The sequence below is a fragment of the Oncorhynchus clarkii genome, chromosome 5 (assembly GCF_045791955.1).
Source record: "Oncorhynchus clarkii lewisi isolate Uvic-CL-2024 chromosome 5, UVic_Ocla_1.0, whole genome shotgun sequence".
NCBI lineage: Eukaryota > Metazoa > Chordata > Actinopteri > Salmoniformes > Salmonidae > Oncorhynchus > Oncorhynchus clarkii.
In genome coordinates this window covers 14,996,703-15,019,620 of record NC_092151.1, presented here as the reverse complement: position 1 = coordinate 15,019,620, position 22,918 = coordinate 14,996,703, and positions in this window count along the sequence as shown.

The following is a 22,918-nucleotide window of genomic DNA, read 5'->3' as shown; positions in this document are numbered from 1 at the left end:
CCTCGTCTTCTGGATGATAGCGGGGTGAACAGGCAGTGGCTCGGGTGGTTGATGTCCTTGATGATCTTTATGGCCTTCCTGTGACATCGGGTGGTGTAGGTGTCCTGGAGGGCAGGTAGTTTGCCCCCGGTGATGCGTTGTGCAGACCTCACTACCCTCTGGAGAGCCTTACGGTTGAGGGCGGAGCAGTTGCCGTACCAGGCTGTGATACAGCCCGCCAGGATGCTCTCGATTGTGCATCTTTCGAAGTTTGTGAGTGCTTTTGGTGACAAGCCAAATTTCTTCAGCCTCCTGAGGTTGAAGAGGCGCTGCTGCGCCTTCTTCACAATGCTGTCTGTGTGAGTGGACCAATTCAGTTTGTCTGTGATGTGTATGCCAAGGAACTTAAAACTTGCTACCCTCTCCACTACTGTTCCATCGATGTGGATAGGGGGGTGTTCCCTCTGCTGTTTCCTGAAGTCCACAATCATCTCCTTAGTTTTGTTGACGTTGAGTGTGAGGTTATTTTCCTGACACCACACTCCGAGGGCCCTCACCTCCTCCCTGTAGGCCGTCTCGTCGTTGTTGGTAATTAAGCCTACCACTGTTGTGTCGTCCGCAAACTTGATGATTGAGTTGGAGGCGTGCGTGGCCACGCAGTCGTGGGTGAACAGGGAGTACAGGAGAGGGCTCAGAACGCACCCTTGTGGGGCCCCAGTGTTGAGGATCAGCTGGGAGGAGATGTTGTTGCCTACCCTCACCACCTGGGGGCGGCCCGTCAGGAAGTCCAGTACCCAGTTGCACAGGGCGGGGTCGAGACCCAGGGTCTCGAGCTTGATGACGAGCTTGGAGGGTACTATGGTGTTGAATGCCGAGCTGTAGTCAATGAACAGCATTCTCACATAGGTATTCCTCTTGTCCAGATGGGTTAGGGCGGTGTGCAGTGTGGTTGAGATTGCATCGTCTGTGGACCTATTTGGGCGGTAAGCAAATTGGAGTGGGTCCAGGGTGTCAGGTAGGGTGGAGGTGATATGGTCCTTGACTAGTCTCTCAAAGCACTTCATGATGACGAAAGTGAGTGCTACGGGGCGGTAGTAGTTTAGCTCAGTTACCTTAGCTTTCTTGGGAACAGGAACAATGGTGGCCCTCTTGAAGCATGTGGGAGCAGCAGACTGGTATAGGGATTGATTGAATATGTCCGTAAACACACCGGCCAGCTGGTCTGCGCATGCTCTGAGGGCGCGGCTGGGGATGCCGTCTGGGCCTGCAGCCTTGCGAGGGTTAACACGTTTAAATGTCTTACTCACCTCGGCTGCAGTGAAGGAGAGACCGCATGTTTTCGTTGCAGGCCGTGTCAGTGGCACTGTATTGTCCTCAAAGCGGGCAAAAAAGTTATTTAGTCTGCCTGGGAGCAGGACATCCTGGTCCGTGACTGGGCTGGATTTCTTCCTGTAGTCCGTGATTGACTGTAGACCCTGCCACATGCCTCTTGTGTCTGAGCCGTTGAATTGAGATTCTACTTTGTCTCTGTACTGACGCTTAGCTTGTTTGATAGCCTTGCGGAGGGAATAGCTGCACTGTTTGTATTCGGTCATGTTACCAGACACCTTGCCCTGATTAAAAGCAGTGGTTCGCGCTTTCAGTTTCACGCGAATGCTGCCATCAATCCACGGTTTCTGGTTAGGGAACGTTTTAATCGTTGCTATGGGAACGACATCTTCAACGCACGTTCTAATGAACTCGCACACCGAATCAGCGTATTCGTCAATGTTGTTGTCTGACGCAATACGAAACATGTCCCAGTCCACGTGGTGGAAGCAGTCTTGGAGTGTGGAGTCAGCTTGGTCGGACCAGCGTTGGACAGACCTCAGCGTGGGAGCCTCTTGTTTTAGTTTCTGTCTGTAGGCAGGGATCAACAAAATGGAGTCGTGGTCAGCTTTTCCGAAAGGGGGGCGGGGCAGGGCATTATATGCGTCGCGGAAGTTAGAGTAACAATGATCCAAGGTCTTTCCACCCCTGGTTGCGCAATCGATATGCTGAGTGCTTGTGTCATCCCAATTGGGAGCATAAACACTAGCCAAAACAAGAGGGGTAGAAAACCGTTCACCGGTTACTATGATGTATCGTCCCTTAGGATCAGCAATAACCTCAGAAGCTACAAAGGGAGTAGCTTTATCAACCAGAATAGCAGCACCTCTTGATTTACTATGAAAGTTTGAGTGGAACACTTGACCAACCCAGTCCTTACGCATCCTAAAATGCTCACCAGTCCTCAAGTGAGTGTCTTGTAGAAATGCAATATTTGCATTCAAACCCTTTAAGTGTGTCAACACCCTCTTACGCTTTACCGGGTTGTTAACCCCTTTGGTATTCCAAGAAATGTACTTGATCGTATTATTTCGGCCCCTCTGGGCATTCCCGTTATTCAACCCTGTCATTAGAGCATAGAATGGAAAAGCAAGGAGCGCCCAAAACCCCCAGAATAACTTGTCTCAGAGTAATAATGTACGGTGGTAAATGTTTGGAAAAAGTACAGAAAAAAAATCAGGAAAAAAAACTAAAAAGACAGAATGACAACATTAGAACTGAACATTTCAACCTGCTCCCCCACCCCCTCCCCCCATCCCAGACAATACCTCCCCAAACGAGGTACAAGCCTAAATAGAACGGTCTTAAACCTAAACCCACAGTCCCGCTCTTTAAAGTTGTGTTTTGTTAGTGGATCAAGCAGCAAAAAGAAAGATTTGTATGTTTTTTTTCAAATGAAAAAAAGGCGAATCCCTTGTGCAAACGGAATGACAAAAGCACCACTTGTAGATGTATATAATTGTATTCCCAGTCTTATAACAGGCAAGATCTTACCCCATGGGGTCAAAATGATCACAAGAACGGTGAGCAAAAATCCCAGAACCACACGGGGGGACCTAGTGAATGACCTGCAGAGAGCTGGGACCAAAGTAACAAAGCCTACCATCAGTAACACACTACGCCGCCAGGGACTCAAATCCTGCAGTGCCAGACGTGTCCCCCTGCTTAAGCCAGTACATGTCCAGGCCCGTCTGAAGTTTGCTAGAGAGCATTTGGATGATCCAGAAGAAGATTGGGAGAATGTCATGTGGTCAGATGAAACCAAAATATAACTTTTTGGTAAAAACTCAACTCGTCGTGTTTGGAGGACAAAGAATGCTGAGTTGCATCCAAAGAACACCATACCTACATCATGCTTTGGGGCTGTTTTTCTGCAAAGGGACCAGGACGACTGATCCGTGTAAAGGAAAGAATGAATGGGGCCATGTATCGTGAGATTTTGAGTGAAAACCTCCTTCCATCAGCAAGGGCATTGAAGATGAAACGTGGCTGGATCTTTCAGCATGACAATGATCCCAAACACACTGCACGGGCAACGAAGGAGTGGCTTCGTAAGAAGGATTTCAAGGTCCTGGAGTGGCCTAGCCAGTCTCCAGATCTCAACCTTTTAGAAAATCTTTGGAGGGAGTTGAAAGTCCGTGTTGCCCAGCAACAGCCCCAAAACATCACTGCTCTAGAGGAGATCTGTATGGAGGAATGGGCCAAAATACCAGCAACAGTGTGTGAAAACCTTGTGAAGACTTACAGAAAACGTTTGACCTCTGTCATTGCCAACAAAGGGTATATAACAAAGTATTGAGATAAACTTTTGTTATTGACCAAATACTTATTTTCCACCATAATTTGCAAATAAATTCATTAAAAATCCTACAATGTGATTTTCTGGATTTTTTGTCTCATTTTGTCTGTCATAGTTGAAGTGTACCTATGATGAAAATTACAGGCCTCTCTCATATTTTTAAGTGGGAGAACTTGCACAATTGGTGGCTGACTAAATACTTTTTTGCCCCACTGTATATATTTTGTACCAATTGAGAATTTCAATCTAATTCCCTGAGATCTGGATCTTCTCTTTAAAATCCTTATTTTAGTATTTTTGGGGTTTACTGCCAGGGCCCAGGTCTGGCAGTACTGCTCTAGCTGGTCCAGGCTCTGCTGTAGGTCATGTGCTGTGGGTGACAGCAGGCATAGGTCATCTGTGAAGAGAAGGCATTTAACCTCTGAATTGTGGAGACTAACACCTGAGGATTTTTCTAGAATAGTGGCCAATTTTTTTATGTAAATAGTGAAGAGTGCAGGGCTCAGATTGCAACCCTGGCGAAGGCCCTGCCCCTGGTTAAAGAATTATGTTATTTTCTTGCCAATTGTGATGCTGCACGTATTGCCAGTAAACATTGATTTAATTATGTCATATGTTTTACCCCCTACACCACTTTCAATAACTTTGTAGAACAGTCCTGTATGCCAAATAGAATCAAATGCTTTTTGGAAGTCGATAAAGCAAGCGTATATTTTGGTATTATTTTGGTGGACACGTTTATCTATCAGGGTGTGTAGGGTGTAAATATGATCAGTCATGCGATGTTTTGGTATAAATTCAATTTGGCTTTTACTCAAGACATTGTGCTTATTAAGGAAGTTTAGAACTCTTACATTTATAATACTACAGAAAACCTTCCCCAGGTTACTGTTCACACAAATGCCTCTGTAATTGTTAGGGTCAAATTTGTCTCCGTTCGTAAAGACTGGGGTTTTGAGTCCTTGATTCCAGATGTCAGGGAAATAACCTACACTCAGGATCAAATTAAACAGTTTTAATATAGCCAATTGAAATTTTGCACTAGTTAGTTTGAGTATCTCATTTAGGATGCCATCAGGTCTGCATGCTTTTTTATATTTGAGGGCCTGAAGTTTCTAATAGAGCTCCTGGTCAGTAATTGGGGAGTCCAATGGATTTTGATTGTCCTTTATAGCTTTTTCTAATCCATTCAACTTGTCATGAATTTTGCGTTGTTCTGCGTTTGTGTCAATTTGAACGGTGTTTTAAAATAGGTTGTCTATATGTCACCATTTTGTTTCGCTAATTCTTCTTGTTTTGATTTTTTTAGTTTTTTCTAATTTTGCCAGAAGTTGTTTGTGTTTATGGACTCGTCAATTAGTGTCAGCTGCTTGCTGTTGTACTGTGCTTTTTTGGTTTATAGAGTTTATGGAGTACGTTTATAGAGTTTTAAAGTCTCACAGTAACGAAGGCGTAATTCACTATTATTTGGGTCTCTGTGCTTTTGGTTAGATAGTGTTTTTTCCTTATAATTTTACAATCTGCTTTAAACCAGTTGTCATCTGTGGTCTTTTTTGTTTTGTTTTTTATCAATTTCAATTGTCCTTCTTTTGCCGTTTGCCTGAATATATACAGTGCCTTGCGAAAGTAAGTATTCGGCCCCCTTGAACTTTGCGACCTTTTGCAACATTTCAGGCTTCAAACATAAAGATATAAAACTGTATTTTTCAAACTTTTTTAACAAATCAAAAACTGAAAAATTGGACGTGCAAAATTATTCAGCCTTTCAGTGCAGCAAACACTCTCCAGAAGTTCAGTGAGGATCTCTGAATGATCCAATGTTGACCTAAATGACTAATGATGATAAATACAATCCACCTGTGTGTAATCAAGTCTCCGTATAAATGCACCTGCACTGTGATAGTCTCAGAGGTCCGTCAAAAGCGCAGAGAGCATCATGAAGAACAAGGAACACACCAGGCAGGTCCGAGATACTGTTGCGAAAAGGCATTTATACTGCCAAAATGACCTATAGCACTATGTTAAGCCATGAATCAACCTAGATGGTCTATTTGTCATGTATGATGAGGGAGAAGTGGGACTGTTGTTTTTTAACCATTTTTTGAAAAACGTCCAAAATGACAAGGGGCACCCCCTATTGGATGGGCATGGGTGGGGGGTGCTCCCTACCCAACCGTGGACCCCTTGCTACCCCGTAATGGCATTAAAAAACATTTTAAAAATGTGCTCCTGGTAACCCGTTCCAATCACCAGGTGCACGGCTGTGCATTTGCAGTATGTTTCAATGTGCATTTACCATCACGAATTTGTCATGCTCAAAAATACTGCAGAAATGCAAAATTGACTGGACTGATGAACTCGGGATGGCCGGGCAGTTTTTCTGGTTCCTCTCCATCGCTCGTTGGTGTTGATTTCAGAACGTCATTTTGGTGATGGTACCTCACTGTTTAAACATATTGCAAATGGACAAAAGTCAGCCAGCAAGTCACCATCCATCAGTCAAACCCAAGTTTCGGCTCGATAGGTTATTTGGTGCTCGAGCAAGACCTTAATTGGTGCTGAAAATCCACTTTTTCCATGCCTTGCTACGGGGTCCTTGAATGAGCTATCGGACAGAAACGTTGGGGTCCGTCTCTATGGGCCGAGCCGGTGTCAATGGACCTAGTCTTGCGACTCTGGGACTTTTCTAAATGTCGTAATTTTTGTAATGGTCTAAATTAATTGAAGTCGTTGTACGAATGTGTTTCTCGGTCCGAGAACCTTCTATAGCCACATAACTCACCACGCACTATCGACCTGAGCTCTAGAACAGGTTTCTAAAGTTTCAGAATTCTAGGTCTGACGGTTCTTTAATAGTTTGAACAAAGTTAACTATTGCAGGCTCTGTCTGTCTCTACGCACCACACTATGTCCCTCCGTCCAAGCTGTGTGTGTGTGAGTTTTTCTTGGAAATTTTATGGGAGACATGACTGATTTACAGTTCATGAGGGTTGCCTAATCACACATATGAAGTTTTTGAAAGATCTGACTTTTTTAACCCTTCGAAACAGGCACAGGAAGCTAAAAGTAAACACATATCCTCATTGGGGTATGCTGTTACAGAATCCTGAGTTTTAAGTCTTTACGTTAAGAACTGACTGATTTACACAGGGTTGAATGCACTATTTCTATCAAACATCAGGTTTGGTATGGAAAAACACTTTTAGGGTGATTTTAACCACTTCCGGTTGCTTCAGGAAGCTTAGAATCGACACAGGTAGACCTCATAGTGGCCTAATGAATTGTCATCGAATACAGGTTCATAAGATATTCATAACCCACATAGGCTTCAGGTTGAATTTAGGGGTGCAGGCAATGTATTCCTATGGGGAGAGAAGTCATTGAAAACTGTTTGATGTAAACACCTTCTTTTAACTGTTAAGGGTTAATGCCACACGGTCAAGGTTAGGCTTGCACAGATCGGGAGAACCTCAGGAACGTACTTGAGGTCGAATTGTGCTTCTCACCCTAACGGTTCTCTAACTGTCACCCAAAAGCAATTACATTTAGGGCCAGGCTTCATATTGGGCCTACTTTTTCTTATGGTCGCTGCGCTTAGACCGAACGAGCTACGGTCAAGTGCGGCATCTCGTTGAACTCGGCATGGCCTTGAGATTGTGGTAATGCCATTGCAGGCTCTGAGTGTCTTTAAGCACCGCACTTTGTCACTCCATCCATGCTGTGTGTGTGTTTGAGAGGTTATTCTTTGACATCTGTTGGGAGAAATGACTGATTTACAGTTCATGAGGGTTACCTAGTCACACATATGAAGTTTTGGAAAGATGTGACTTTTTTAACCTTCAAAACAGACCCTGTGACCCCAATTAAAGGCACTTCCGGTTGGCACAGGAAGCTAAAAGTAAACACATATACTCATTCGAGTATGCTTTTACAGAATCCTGAGTTTTAAGTCTATACGTTAAGAACTGACGGATTTACACAGGGTTGAAGGCACTATTTCTCACAAACTGCAGGTTGGGTATGGGGAAACACTTTTAGGGTGATTTTAACCACTTCCGGTTGCTCCAGAAAGCTTAGAATCAACACAGGTAGACCTCATAGTGGCCTGAGGGATTGTCATGGAAGACAGGTTCATAAGACATTCATAACCCACATAGGCTTCAGGTTGAATTTAGGGGTGCAGGCAATGTATTCCTATGGGGAGAGAAGTAATTGAAAACTGTTTGATGTAAACACCTTCTTTTAACTGTTAAGGGTTAATGCCACATGGTCACGGTTAGGCTTGCACAGATCAGGAGGACCTCAGGAATGTTCCTTAGGTCTCATTGTGCTTCTCACCCTAACTGTTCTCCCGCTGTCACCCAAAACCACCTGCAATTTAGGGCCAGAGCTTTTCTTTGACATCTGTTGGGAGAAATGACTGATTTACAGTTCATGAGGGTTGCCTAATAACACATACAAGTTTTGAAAAGATCAGACATTTTTAACCCTTCGAAACAGCACCTTTGACACCATTTTAAGGCCCTTCTGGTTTACACAGGAAGCTGAAAGTGAACACATATCCTCCTTAGGGTAGGCACTTATAGAATGTTGAGTTTTAAGTCTTTATGTTAAGAACAGACTTATTTACAGAGGGTTGAAATAGTGTGTGTTATTTCAGAAAATCACAGAAATCTCGCAGAGCTCGGAAACACAATTCAAAAAGATTCGTCTGAACATGCTGCAACTGGATCTGTAACCTTTTTTAAAAACAACATTTTTTTTTGAACATCACCAATTTGACATTGTACGATTTCTCTTAAATTACGATGGATAAATGTCTGGTTCTTTTTTTATTGACACTGTAGGTTCATTTACTTTGACGTGAAGCGGAAAAATTATTGCTCCATTTTCATTTTTGACCTTTAATCCCAGAAAAATGGCCATAACTCAAAAACCGTTGAGGCCTGGACGCCAACTTGTTCGGGGCCAACTGCTCACTATGCTAAACCTATGCTCACCAATTTCGTCTTCAAAATCTTTTCCGTTTAGGAGATAAGGCCACGTCGTGATTGGTGATGTTTTATACATTTGCAATATGATTCCATTCGCCCTCTTGTGGGATTTACCGGGAGAGCGGGAAAATGAATTGTATAAAACGGAAACCGAATGTCCAAGAGAGTTCGTTTGATGACTTCCTGGAAGATCCGGCCCTGCTGCACGGCCCGACGCCGTCCGTGAATTTTAGAAACGTTGTCGGACGTCTAGTATCACCGCCTGGTATGCTGCTCTGTACCATCACTCATTCATATATCCTTATGTACATATTCTTTATCCCCTTACACTGTGTATAAGACAGTAGTTTTGGAATTGTTAGTTAGATTACTTGTTATTACTGCATTGTCGGAACTAGAAGCACAAGCATTTCGCTACACTCGCATTAACATCTGCTAACCATGTGTATGTGACAAATAAAATTTGATTTGATTTGATTTGATTTGATTTGATTAGTAAGGGACCGTACATTTGCAATGTGGACTTTCTCACTAACCATATGGCGAATGTCAAAATGTTCCCCTAAGGTGTGGTAGTATTCCTGTGCGCACATTTGTGTACCCACAGATGAGCACATTTCCCTGGGCCTGAAAATGGCATATCTCTTCCTCAAGGGTGGGGACGATCTCCTCTGAGTAATATGGGGATTCTGGTCAGTACAAGCTCTTTTTTCAGTTTTAACCATGTGATATTTACCAATTTTGAGGGGATCAATTAGATTTTGTAGTTAGAATTTGTACCAAATGATCTATCAGAGAGATCAGAGAGATCAGGGAGATCAGTATTGGGTGTCCCCATGTGAGCCTCCTTGTTGACTGGAGGTGTGGGTAAAGGATTGTCGGTAAGTGGGGGGTTGTGGGTAAAGGTGGGTCAGTGGGGTTGTTAGGGGTGGTGAGGGGCTGCAGCTTCTCTCTAGGAGTCTCTACAGCCTGCTGTCTGTGCTGCAGCACCCTCTTGATGACAGACAACTTCTTTGCCATCTCCTCCTTTACCTGCACCAGCTCTCTCCCCATGGTGGTCTTCACCTCCTCAAGCACTGTGGTAAGGCTCTCTCTCAGCTCCTGGACAGAGTTCTTCAGCTGGGTCCTGCACTGGTTGATCTGGTCCTGTAGAAGCTCTGTGTCTGGGCTGGTGGTTGTGTAGCTGGGGAGCTGTTTTGAAGGCTGGTGGTAGTGTGTTCTTGGCTCTGGTGGTTGTAGGCTGTTGGGGTGCCTACAGTCTCTGCTCTCTCTTTCTCTCTAAAGCCTCTGCTCTCTCTCTCTCTCTACTGTATCTGATCTCTCTCTCTCTCTATACAGTCTCTGATCTCTCTTTCTCTTTACTGTCTCTGTTCTCTCTTGCTTTACTGTCTCCGTTCTCTCTCTCTCTTCACTGTCTCTGTTCTCTCTCTCTTTTTAATTTGTTTTATTTTTTATTTCACCTTTATTTAACCAGGTAGGCTAGTTGAGAACAGGTTCTCATTTACAACTGCGACCTGGCCAAGATAAAGCACAGTAGTTCGACACATACAACAACACAGAGTTACACATGGAATAAACAAACATACAGTCAATCATACAGTAGAAGAGGAAACATATATATATAGTGAGTGCAAATGAGGTAAGATAAGGGAGATAAGGCAATAAATAGTGGTGAAGTAATTACAATATAACAATTAGACACTGGAATGGTATATGTGCAGAAGATAAATGTGCAAATAGAGATACTGGGATCCAAAGGAGCAAGATAAATAAATTAATACAGTATGGGGATGAGGTAGTTGGATGGGCTGTTTACAGATGGGCTATGTACAGGTGCAGTGATCTGTGAGCTGCTCTGACAGCTGGTGCTTAAAGCTAGTGAGGGAGACCTAGCAGAGACTTGTGGATGACCTGGAGCCAGTTTGTTTGGTGACGAGTATGAAGCGATGGCCAGCCAATGAGAGCGTACAGGTTGCAGTGGTGGGTAATATATGGGGCTTTGGTGACAAAATGGATGGCACTGTGATAGACTGCATCCAATCTGTTGAGTAGAGTGTCAGAGGCTATTTTATAGATGACATCGCAGAAGTTGAGGATCGATAGGATGGTCAGTTTTACGAGGGTATGTTTGGCAGCATGAGTGAAGGATGCTTGGTTGCGAAATAGGAAGCAGATTCTAGATTTAATTTTGGATTGGAGATGCTTAGTGTGAGTCTGGAAGGAGAGTTTACAGTCTAGCCAGACACCTAGGTATTTGTAGATGTCCACATATTCTAAGTCAGAACCGTCCAGAATAGTGATGCTAGACGGGCGGGCAGGTGTGGTCAGCGATCGGTTGTAGAGCATGCATTTAGTTTTACTTGCATTTAAGAGCAGTTGGAGGTCACGGAAGGAGAGTTGAATGGCATTGAAGCTTGTCTGGAGGTTAGTTCATAAATAATAAAACAGTGTATACAGGGCCAGATGTATACAGAATGGTGTCGTCTGCGTAGAGTGTGGTGGCATATTACTGCATTACCAAATGAGGAGAGTTACAAACTTCACACACCAGTCAGAGTTATACCTAAGATATATTTTTAATAATAATAAGAGCTTTGCAAAAGCCTTTTGACTTTCAATGATGCGCTATCTCTAATGAACCATTGAAAAGTACCAACAGAAAAGTACAGAAAAGGTCAGATGTTCACACAGAACTGGTCAGATGTCCACACAGAACATCAGAACATAATTAAAAGGTCACCCACACAGTCAACCTACCGCGCTCACACAGAACGCTCCTACAAAGATTACCTAGTGGTCTCAAAACAAAATACTCACACAGAGTAACCCAGGGCATACCTGGCTAGCATATTTAAAATAATTGGAATTAATAATAATAATAATAAAAAATTATTGGAACACCACCTCTGAAGGTCACTTAGACAGTCACACAGACACTTTCAGAACGAGGTCCTTCTTCCAATAGGGCTTCACCAAGTACCGTGTTTCACACAGAACGCACAGTCACCCTGGCCCCTCACCCCCACAGACTGCACCAATCCCCACTGTGATCAATTCAGTGTCAGGACAGCTCTAAGTCACCCGCAACCAACCAGTGGCAGAGTATCTTTGAGTCCGCAAACTCTCAGATTACACTCCTCTGACTCGGCCCTGCTTACGCCTCCAAGGTGCCCTCCTCACAAAGGAATACACATTTAGAGCCTAGGTAACAGAGGCTTATTTAAAAACTCGACTTCAAGTGTGGTTCGCTCAACTCTTTCTTTAAAAAAACTACGTTTGAGATGTGGTATCCACTCGGCTCGCTGCCTCTCAGGTCAAAGGTGGGTCCAACTGCTTCGTTCCCGCAGTGTGGTTTTCCTGAGATCCCAAGTCTGAGGGATCCCTCGTGCACGATTTGCCCAGATCGTCGGGAGCGGTCACCGAGTGAAGATTCACGTCCCATCCCCGTCACCAAATGTGGTGGCATATTTATGCATTACCAAATGAGGAGAGTTACAAACTTCACACACCAGTCAGAGTTATACTTAAACTATATTTTTAATAATAATAAGAGCTTTGCAAAAGCCTTTTGACTTTCAATGATGCGCTATCTCTAATGAACCATTGAAAAGTACCAACAGAAAATATATTTTATAGCCAAGATGCACCCCTCTCAACTTACACGACGAACAACAGATACATATAATGGTCACAAGGTTAAGATTTGTATTAAAGATGTATATAAAACATAGCAGACAGCAAATGCTGGTTTAACAGTTTTCATTGTAAAGACCAGTGTCCTACTCCAAACTGGAACCTGTCTCACCCTGGTACGGTATAGCACAAAAACATTACCTCATGTTATCTGGAATGCTCTTTAGGCTTTATTGCCCAAAGACATCGTAAATCTCCTCTTGTCAGTGTTATCTCATAGAGGCCCATCCTCAGTGGAACACACACACACAATAGTTAACATAATACTCTATTCTGTCGAATAAAACGCAATACAAGCATTATAACATAATCTTGCAATTTTCCACTACAAGATGGTGGAAAGCATGGCCAGCCGTAGAAAAATGCTTATTGAAATTCTCAATTATAGTGGATTTATCGGTGAGGACAGTGTTTCCTAGCCTCAGTGCAGTGGCCAGGTGGGAGGAGGTGGTCTTATTCTCCATGGACTTTAGTGTCCCAGAACTTTTTTGAGTTTGTGCTACAGGATGCAAATTTCTGTTTGAAAAGGCTAGTCTTTGCTTTCCTAACTGCCTGTGTACTGTATATTGGTTCCTAACTTCCCTGAAAAGTTGCATATCATGGGGGCAATTCGATGCTAATGCAGAACGCCACAGGATGTTTTTGTGATGGTCAAGGGCAGTCAGGTCTGGAGAGAACCAAGGGCTATATCTGTTCCTGGTTCTAAATGTTTTGAATGGAGCATGCTTATTTAAGATGGTGAGGAAGGCACTTTTAAAGAACGACCAGGCATCCTCTACTAACGGGATGAGGTCAATATCCTTCCAGGATACCCGGGCCAGGTCGAATAGAAAGGCCTGCTCACTGAAGTGTTTTAGGGAGTGTTTGATAGTGATGAGGGGTGGTCGCTTGACCGCAGACCCATTACGGATGCAGGCAATGTGATCGCTGAGATCTTGGTTGAAAATAGCAGAGGTATATTTGGAGGGCAAGTTGGCTAGGATGATATCTATGAGGTTGCCCGTGTTTACGGATTTGGGGTTAGCCTAGTGGTTAGAGTGTTGGGCTAGTAACCGAAAGGTTGCAAGTTCATATCCCCGAGGTACAAATCTGTTATTCTGCCCCTGAACAGGCAGTTAACCCACTGTTCCTAGGCCGTCATTGAAAATAAGAATTTGTTCGTAACTGACTTGCCTAGTTAAATAAAGGTAAAATAAAAAGTTATTGGGGTCAAATTTTGTCTCCACTTTTGTGGATTGGGGTGATCAGTCCTTGGTTCCAAATATTGGGGAAGATGCCAGAGCTAAGGATGATGTTAAAGAGTTTTAGTGTAGCCAATTGGAATTTTTTGTCTGTATATTTGATAATTTCATTAAGGATACCATCAACACCACAGGCCTTTTTGGGTTGGAGGGTTTTTATTTTGTCCTGTAGTTCATTCAAGGTCATTGGAGAATCAAGTGGGTTCTGGTCGTCTAGTTGATTCTAAGATTTGTATTTCTTCATGTATATGTTTTTGCTGTTTGCCAAAAAGATCGGAGAAGTGGTTTACCCATACATCTCCATTTTGGATAGATAGTTATTCGTGTTGTTGTTTGTTTAGTGTTTTCCAATTTTCCCAGAAGTGGTTAGAGTCTATGGATTCTTTAATTACATTGAGCTGATTTCTGACGTGCTGTTCCTTCTTTTTCTGTAGTGTATTTCTGTATTGTTTTAGTGATTCGCCATAGTGAAGGCATAGACTCAGGGTTTCTGGGTCTCTATGTTTTTGGTTGGACAGGTTTCTCAATTTTTATCTTAGGTTTTTGCATTCTTCATGAAACCATTTGTCATAGTTGTTCATTTTCTTCAGTTTTCTGTTTGAAATGTTTAGATTAGATATGGAAGCTGAGAGGTCAAATATACTGATAACATTTTCTACTGCCAAATTTACACCTTCACTATTACAGTGGAACGTTTTTTCCAGAAAGTTGTCTAGAAGGGATTGAATTTGTTGTTGCCTAATTGTTTTTTGGTAGGTTTCCACACTACAGTCCATCTATAGAATTTCTTAATATTACTCAGTTCCTTTGGCTTTGATGCCTCATGATTGAGTATTGCTCTGTTCAAGTAGACTGTGATTATGCTGTGGTCTGATAGGAGTGTCAGTGGACTGACTGTGAACACTCTGAGAGACGATGGGTTGAGGTCAGTGATAAAGTAGTCTACAGTACTACTGCCAAGAGATGAGTTATAGGTGTACCTAACATTGGAGTCACCTCGTAGCCTACCATTGACTATGTACATACCCAGCGTGCGACAGAGCTGTAGGAGTTGTGACCTGTTTTTGTTGGCTACGTTGTCATAGTTGTGTCTAGGGGGGTATATGCAGGAGGGAATTCTTTCAGCTCCAGGTAGGTGTTTGTCCCCTTGTGTGCTGAGGATGTCAGGTTCTTGTTCGGTTCTGGCATTTAGGTCGCCACAGACTAGTACATGTCCCTGGGCCTGGAAATGATTGATTTCCTCCTCCAGAATGGAGAAGCTGTCTTCATTAAAGTATGGGGATTCTAGTGGGGGGATATGGGTAGCACAAAATGAGGACATTTTTCTCTTTTAAGATCATTTAATTTTGAATTTCTAGCCAAATGTAAAATATTCCTGTTTTGATACATTTAATGGAGTGATCATAAAGGCTGTTCAAATCCAGGGTGGAGTGGTGGGCCAGTGAGGCACAGTCACAGGAAATACTTGCGTTTACCCGCTGTATGGTAGCAGGGTGGAAGTATTTTCGTGGTAGCAGGGTGGACATAACCACGTGTCCATTGGGGAAAGTAGAAGAAGCTTTTTCAATCAATCCCTTGAGTGGTATGGCCACCTTTTCCTGCTGTGATCTCAGGTCGTTTGTGCCTGCGTGTATTGTTATGCGGATAGGTGAACCTAGTTGGTACTCAGACAGAAGATCTAGGGAGTGCTGCGTGTTTGGACACCAGAGTTTAGACTCACTGTGTTTGGAAAATGTTTGTTTTTTCTTGTACAGTGGCTTGCGAAAGTATTCATCCCCTTGGCATTTTTCCTATTTTGTTGCCTTTTACAACCTGGAATAAAATTGATTTTTGGTGGGGTTGTATCATTTGATTTACACAACATGCCTACCACTTTGAAGATGTAAAATATTTCTTATTGTGAAACAAACAAGATATAAGACAAAAAACATAAAACTTGAGCGTGCATAACTATTCACCCCAATACTTTGTAGAGCCACCTTTTACGGCTGCAAGTCTCTTGGGGTATGTCTCTATAAGCTTGGCACATCTAGCCACTGGGATTTTTGTCCATTATTCAAGGCAAAACTGCTCCAGCTCCTTCAAGTTGGACAACAATCTTTAAGTTGCACAACAATCTTTAAGTCATACCACAGATTCTCAATTGGATTGAGGCCTGGGCTTTGACTCGGCCATTCCAAGACATTTAAATGTTTCCCCTTAAACCACTCTAGTGTTGCTTTAGCAGTATGCTTAGGGTCATTGTCCTGCTGGAAGGTGAACCTCTGTCCCAGTTTCAAATCTCTGGAAGACTGAAACAGGTTTCCCTCAAGAATTTCCCTGTATTTAGCGCCATCCATCATTACTTCAATTCTGACCAATTTCCCAGTCCCTGCCGATGTAAAACATCCACACAGCATGATGCTGCCACCACCATGCTTCACTGTGGAGATGGTGTCATCGGGGTGATGAGAGGTGTTGGGTTTGCGCCAGACATAGCGTTTTCCTTGATGGCCAGGAAGCTCAATTTTAGTCTCATCTGACCAGAGTACCTTCTTCCATATGTTTGGGGAGTCTCCATCATGCCTTTTGGTGAACACTAAGCATGTTTGCTTATTTTTTTCTTTAAGCAATGGCTTTTTTCTGGCCACCCTTCCATTAAGCTCAGCTCTGTGGAGTGTACAGCTTAAATTGGTCCTACGGACAGATCCTCCAATCTCCGCTGTGGAGCTTTGCAGCTCCTTCAGGGTTATCGTTGGTCTCTTTGTTGCCTCTCTGATTAATGCCCTCCTTGCCTGGTCTGTGAGTTTTGGTGGGTGGCCTTCTCAGGGCAGGTTTGTTGTGGTGCCATATTCTTTCAAAAATATTTATAGTGGATTTAATGGTGGATATCTACGTCCTCTCCATTTGGTTGGAGTAGACAGAGTGACTCTCCTGCCATTGTTGGGCTAAAGGGCTTTGACACCTCACACTTGACACGACAGTGCTAATTGAAGTTATATCAAGCTTGGCATCCTTAATTTAGCATTCAGTCCTTATAAAGTCATGTAATGTATTTTTCTTCTTGGCTTTTGGAAATAAAATATAGCTTCAGACTAAACATTACTCACTCAGTTCCAGGTTAGATGGTGTTTTCAGGTTTCTGTTGTTTTCCAGAGCATTTGCTGTACAGCTTTGGAATAAGCCTTCCATGTGATTCCGTAATTCCGTCCAAAATCAGGTTGTAGGTTCTGTGCTTTGATTTTGAGGGAATGTTATGTGGTAAAGGGTAGCATCCTGTATATGTCCCTGACAAAAACAATCCAAGTTTATCTGACTCTAAATCTATCTTTTTTCAAGAACATGCTGAAAAATGCAGGAGGTCATCTGCTCATGACCTCTCTCTCTCTCTCGCTGACTTCTCTTTACTGTCTCTGCTCTCTCTCTCTCTTTACTGTCTCTGCTCTCTCTCTCTCTCTCTCTCTCTTTACTGTCTCTGCTCTCTCTCTCTTTACTGTCTCTGCTCTCTCTCTCTTTACTGTCTCTGCTCTCTCTCTCTCTCTTTACTGTCTCTGCTCTCTCGCTCTCACTCTCTCTTCACTGTCTGCTCTCTCTCTCTTTACTGTCTCTGCTCTCTCTCTACTGTCTGCTCTCTCTTTTTACTGTCTCTGCTCTCTCTCTCTACTGTCTGCTCTCTCTCTTTACTGTCTCTGCTCTCTCTCTCTTTACTGTCTGTGCTTTCGCTCTCTCTCTCTCTCTACTGTCTCTGCTCTCTCTCTCTTTACTGTCTCTGCTCTCTCTCTCTCCCTACTGTCTCTGTGCTCTCGCTCTCTCTCTCTTTACTGTCTCTGCTTTCTATCTCTTTACTGTCTCTTTCTCTCTCTCTGTACTGTCTCAGTCTCTGCTCTTTCTCTCTGTGGTCTCTTTCTCTCTCTGCTCTCTCTGACTCTGCTCTCTCTTGCTCTGCTCTCTCTTGCTCTCTGTCTCTCGCTGCTCTCTTTCTGTCTCTCTCTCTCTGTCTCTATCTATCTCTGACTGTAATGTAATGAAGTCAACCTTGGAGACACCCTGTGGTGCTCCAGGTATGGAGAGCAACACTGGCATTGATGTGTGCTGTGCATCCTCCTCTGACTCTGTTCTGAAGGGGATTAAAAGAGAGAGAATAAACCAGGCAGCCACCAATACTCTAACTGGAAGTTCCACCCAAGAAAAAGATTGGGGGTTAGGAGAAGTCTGTGGGCCCATAATGGAGACAATATTGAGTGTGTGTGGAGGGTGGGGGGCGGTGTGTGTGTAGGTGTGCATGTGCGTGTGTGTGCACCCCCCTGCCTGTCTGCATGCATGTGTGTGTGTGAGCATCACATTACGTTGTTACACTACATTGTAGCCAGATAGCCAGCCGATCAGGCAGTTATGTAAAGAAATGCAAATATGAGAGGTGGGTTGAGACAGGGGGCCACCCAGAGTGACTGTAGAAAGTGCTGTGGTGGGTTCCGTGGAGAGATCGGGGGGACGTGTGGGGGGTCAATGATGTGATTCCCATCGATCCTGGGCCCCCTGACAAGTGTTCAGTGATTTCCTGTCCCTGGCAGAAATATTGTGCTTGTTAATCCATTTGAGTTGGAGCACCATGGGGGCTCGGGAGGAGGGGTGAGGAGAGAGGGGTAAGGCGGGGTGTAAAAGGCTACAGCGGGTGGGTGGAGGGGGGGGGGTGAGGGGCGAAGCGCAGGTCAACGCTAACAAGATGCTAATGAGCCTGCGCTAATCAATGTGTGCTTAATCAGCCATTCAGCACGGGAGCGAGGAGAGAGAGGGAGGGATGAGGTGAGGAGGAGGAGGAGTTCATGAGAAAGTGCAGGCCCAGGACCCTTCACTCTGATTCATTCTCTATTCTTTTTTGAGAATGTTCATCCTCCACTTCTTTCCCCTTTCCATCGCCGCCCGTGAAAGCAGGTTTCTCAATACACTCTGTTTCCTATAGACTTAATAATAGGTTGATTTATAAGTCATCCCATTAGTGATCCTCTAGTTTAACTATTGCAATCGGACCGAATATACTGCAGCATGATGATGTCATTATTGTTCATTCATTGGTCAATAGACAGGTCAATCAATAGTCATTAGCCAATAGATTGCCAAGGTCAGGAAAACCAGCATAAATTAAGTTGATTGATCACATTGGCAATGTAACTCCTCTTTTCCACTCCCTCTTATAGTCCAGGATTTTATCTCCTGAACGTCCCATTTAGACTGATCGAGCTAAGCCAGTTGATGAATGGAGGGTTGCAGTGATAATCTTATCTTAGTCATGTGCCAACCAGTATCTGTCTCTAGTGACTTACGGGGGGGACGGGACGGGACGGGGGGACGGGGGGACACTGCATTGATCTTGTGGCTCTTTATCCCTTGTGGCTCTTTATCCTTGAGGTGCATTAAGGCAATTTCGGTTACCAAGTTTTATAGTCATAACTGACCTACAAGTATCCACCTGTCATAACTGACCTACAAGTATCCACCTGTACAGAGGAATCACAAGTCAGTCATTCAACATAACTTTTGTAAAGTTATTTTAGACATGGAAGAAACACATCTGTATCACCTCTCATCAGATTTTTGGTTAATCCATGACACACACACACACACACACACACACACACCTACCCCCCACACACCAGCGAATAATGGTGTAGGTGTACTTACATTACATCAGACTCCTGGTCTAATCTAAAGTAAATTGCTTTTGTTGATCAACTACTGTTATTTGACAATCCTTCTGCCTGTACGGCCTGCTTTACCCGGCTGTGTTTTCCAGGGAGATGGTTCTAGTGGTTGCACATTAATTCTGTTCTTTACCCACTCAGGAAAAGCCCACAAATCAATCAGTCTCCGTCCTCGGCAACGACGGCCTGTAAAAAATGACTCAAAACCTGAAGTTGACAGCCAAGAGATGGGAAGAGAGAAATTAACCTGCTGAAAGATCCAGAATAAAAAAAGGAAAAATAACCTTAAAAAACTGCACCGGGACAGAAGAGCTGCCACGTGTTTCAAGTACACACCCTGTGTGTGGAGATGAGTGCACTGCAGTGAGCTGTAGGGTTCTGTCAGGGCCGGGCCTGTCCACAGTATGCTCTAATCTCCCTGGGAACCAGGGAACCCGGGGGCATGGCAGTTTATAAAGTGATGTCAACATGGTCTGATCCCAGAACAGCCGTAAAAATACTCCTGGTATGTTCAGGTGTTAATATTCTAGAGCAGATCTACATAGACATCCCAGTGAAGATGAGTGGTTCAACTCACACTGGTACAGTACCAATGGAATCCATTATTTGGTTTCTTTCCTCTGCTAAATGGGATATGAACTGGAGTGATGGTGGAGGGCAACAACTGTGGTCAGGTTTGGATGTGGGGGGATGGGAGGGTGAGTGTGTGTGTGCATGCATGCATGTGTACCTGCGTGCGCATGTGTGTGTGTTTGTGCACCTCTGTGTGTGTATATGTATGTGTGGCTGTGTATATCCCATTCAGGCATTGTGCCAGCTCAAGTTCAGTGTTTTCACCTAAAGTGAGTGTGTGGGGTCTGTATTGGAATCTGGAAAGAGAAGAAAGAAATAGATGGAGAGGCCGATTGGGGGAGAGATAAATGGAGAGAGAGATATGCTATATGACTAAAAATGTGGGACACCTGCTCGTCTTACATCTCATTCCAAAATCATGGGCATTAATATGGAGTTGGTCCCCCCTTTGCTGCTAGAACAGCCTCCACTCTTCTGGGAAGGCTTTCCACTAGATGTTGGAACATTGCTGTGGGGACTTGCTTCCATTCAGCCACAAGAGCATTAGTGAGGTCGGGAACTGATGATGGGCGATTAGGCCTGGCTCACAGTCGGTGTTCCAATTCATCCCAAAGGTGTTCGATGGGGTTGAGGTTAGGGCTATGTGCAGGCCAATCAAGTTCTTCCACACCGATCTCGACAAACCATTTCTGTATGGACCTTGCTTTGTGCACAGGGGCATCGTCATGCTGAAACAGGTAAGGGCCCTCCACAAACTGTTGCCACAAAGTCACAAGCACAGAATCATCTAGAATGTCATTGTATGCTGTAGCGCTAAGATTTCCCTTCACTGGGCCAAGCCCAAACAATGAAAAACTGCCGAAACCATTATTCCTCCTCCACTAAAATGTACAGTTGGCACTATGCATTGGGGCAGGTAGCGTTCTCCTGGCATCTTCCAAACCCAGATTCGTCTGTCGGACTGCCAAATGGTTAAGCGTGATTCATCACTCCAGAGAATGCGTTTCCACTGCTCCAGATTCCAATGACGGTGAGCTTCACACCACTCCAGCAGACGCTTGGCATTGCGCATGGTGATCTTAGGCTTGTATGCAGTTGCTCGGCCATGGAAAAGCATTTCATGAAGCTCCAGACGAACAGTTCTCATGCTGACTTTTCTTCCAGAGGCAGTTTGGAACTCGGTAGTCAATGTTGCAACCGAGGACAGGCAAATTTTTACACGCTACAGCACTCAGAGGTTTCGTTCTGTGAGCTTGTGTGGCCTCCCACCTAGCTGCTGAGCCGTTGTTGCTCTTAGACGTTTCCACTTCACAAAAACATCACTTCCAGTTGACCGGGTCAGCTCTAGCAGGGCAGAATTTGACAAACGGACTTGTTGGAAAGGTGGCATCCTATGACGATGCGACGTTGAAAGTCAATGAGCTCTTCAGTAAGGCCATTCTAATGCCAATGTTTGTCTATGGAGATTGCATGGCTGTGTGCTGGATTTTATACACCTGTTAGGGTGTGGCTGAAATAGAGGAATCCACTCATTTGAAGGGGTGTCCACATACTTCTACATATATAAAGTGTAGATTCCTAAGATCCAAGGCAAAAGCTCAGGTCAGAACCCCCCCCACAAACACACTCACCCTCACACACCTTTACACACACACACCCCCACACAAACACTCTCTCTAACAGAGGCAGTTTATCAATTCTGAATCATAACTTTCAATGCTCCAATGTCAATTTGTCACTCATTAAACATATATTGCACACACACACACACACACACACACACACACACACACACACACACACACACACACACACACACACACACACACACACGTCTATCATCCTTTTATAACAGCATCTTCAGTCATTTCCTCACAACCACATAACATTGTGAAATTTGTCAAATCATTTGTCTCTTACTAAGCCGTGCCTGATTATAATAACAAACACTCTGTGTTGAGAACATCTGATGAGAGAACATCGTTACTGAGGGACTGACGGCTTTGTGAAGAAACAAATGAGCCAAATTCTGGGATGTGTTTGAGAGAGAGAGCTTAGCCATCATTAGCGAGTGTCCACAAACACACACACGCGAACAGACACGCGCACACACATGTGCACGCACACACACCTCTAATGATGCTTAAGCAGGCCCTGGCTACACACACACACATAACACATACACACAAATGCAAACACCCACCCACACACTGCCGGAGTCGTTTGATGACCATGAAAAATATATATCTGAAAGAGTGTATGAAAAGGTGCATGTCCTAAGGTCTCCCATCCAGTACATCTAGTGAGGCTGATGACATTTTGTTGATGAAGCATGAGAGCTTTTTTAATTCATTCACTTACAAAGAAGAGAGGGTTTAACATGCCACACCGAGTCTGATCGCCTGTCAAGATGTTCTTTGATGTCCTGCTGCTTCTGCAGCTTTTGAGGGGGTTTGAGTTAGAGTATCATCATTAAGGTCTTTCAATGAGTCACGGGTTAAGAAGACCGATCCTTCCACTAACGGTTTCATCATTTTTAAAATGTTTGTCATTTAGTAGACACGCTTATCCAGAACGACTTACAGGAGCAATTAGGGTTAAGTGCCTTGCTCAAGGGCACATCAACAGATTTTTCACCTAGACGGCTCAGGGATTCAAACCAACGACCTTTCAGTTACAGGACCAACGCTCTTAACAACTAGTCTACCTGCCGTCTCATCCTCAGTATAAGAGACTTGGCTGTCCACTCTTTTAAAGGGAAGTTGAGGTCTATGGGTTTTGTCCATTAGTGACCTAACATTTGCCAAATGTTACTGTTCTTTGACTGGTCCACAACACCATTGTTGGTCCCCTTTAGTTTTAGATGCCGTGTCAGTGTTCATGCCCGTGACTTGATGTACTGTACAGGTGTCCATTTTCTAGGTATCTTAGTATTGAACACTACAGTAGTATTTGCCTGTCACCTGATAAATTTGAAAACACACACACACACACACACACACACACACGCTAGCATTCCGTACTTGGAATCCGAACAAGGCGGAACACATTAAATATTCCTTTTGACTGGATCTCCAGCCGCATATTTTTACA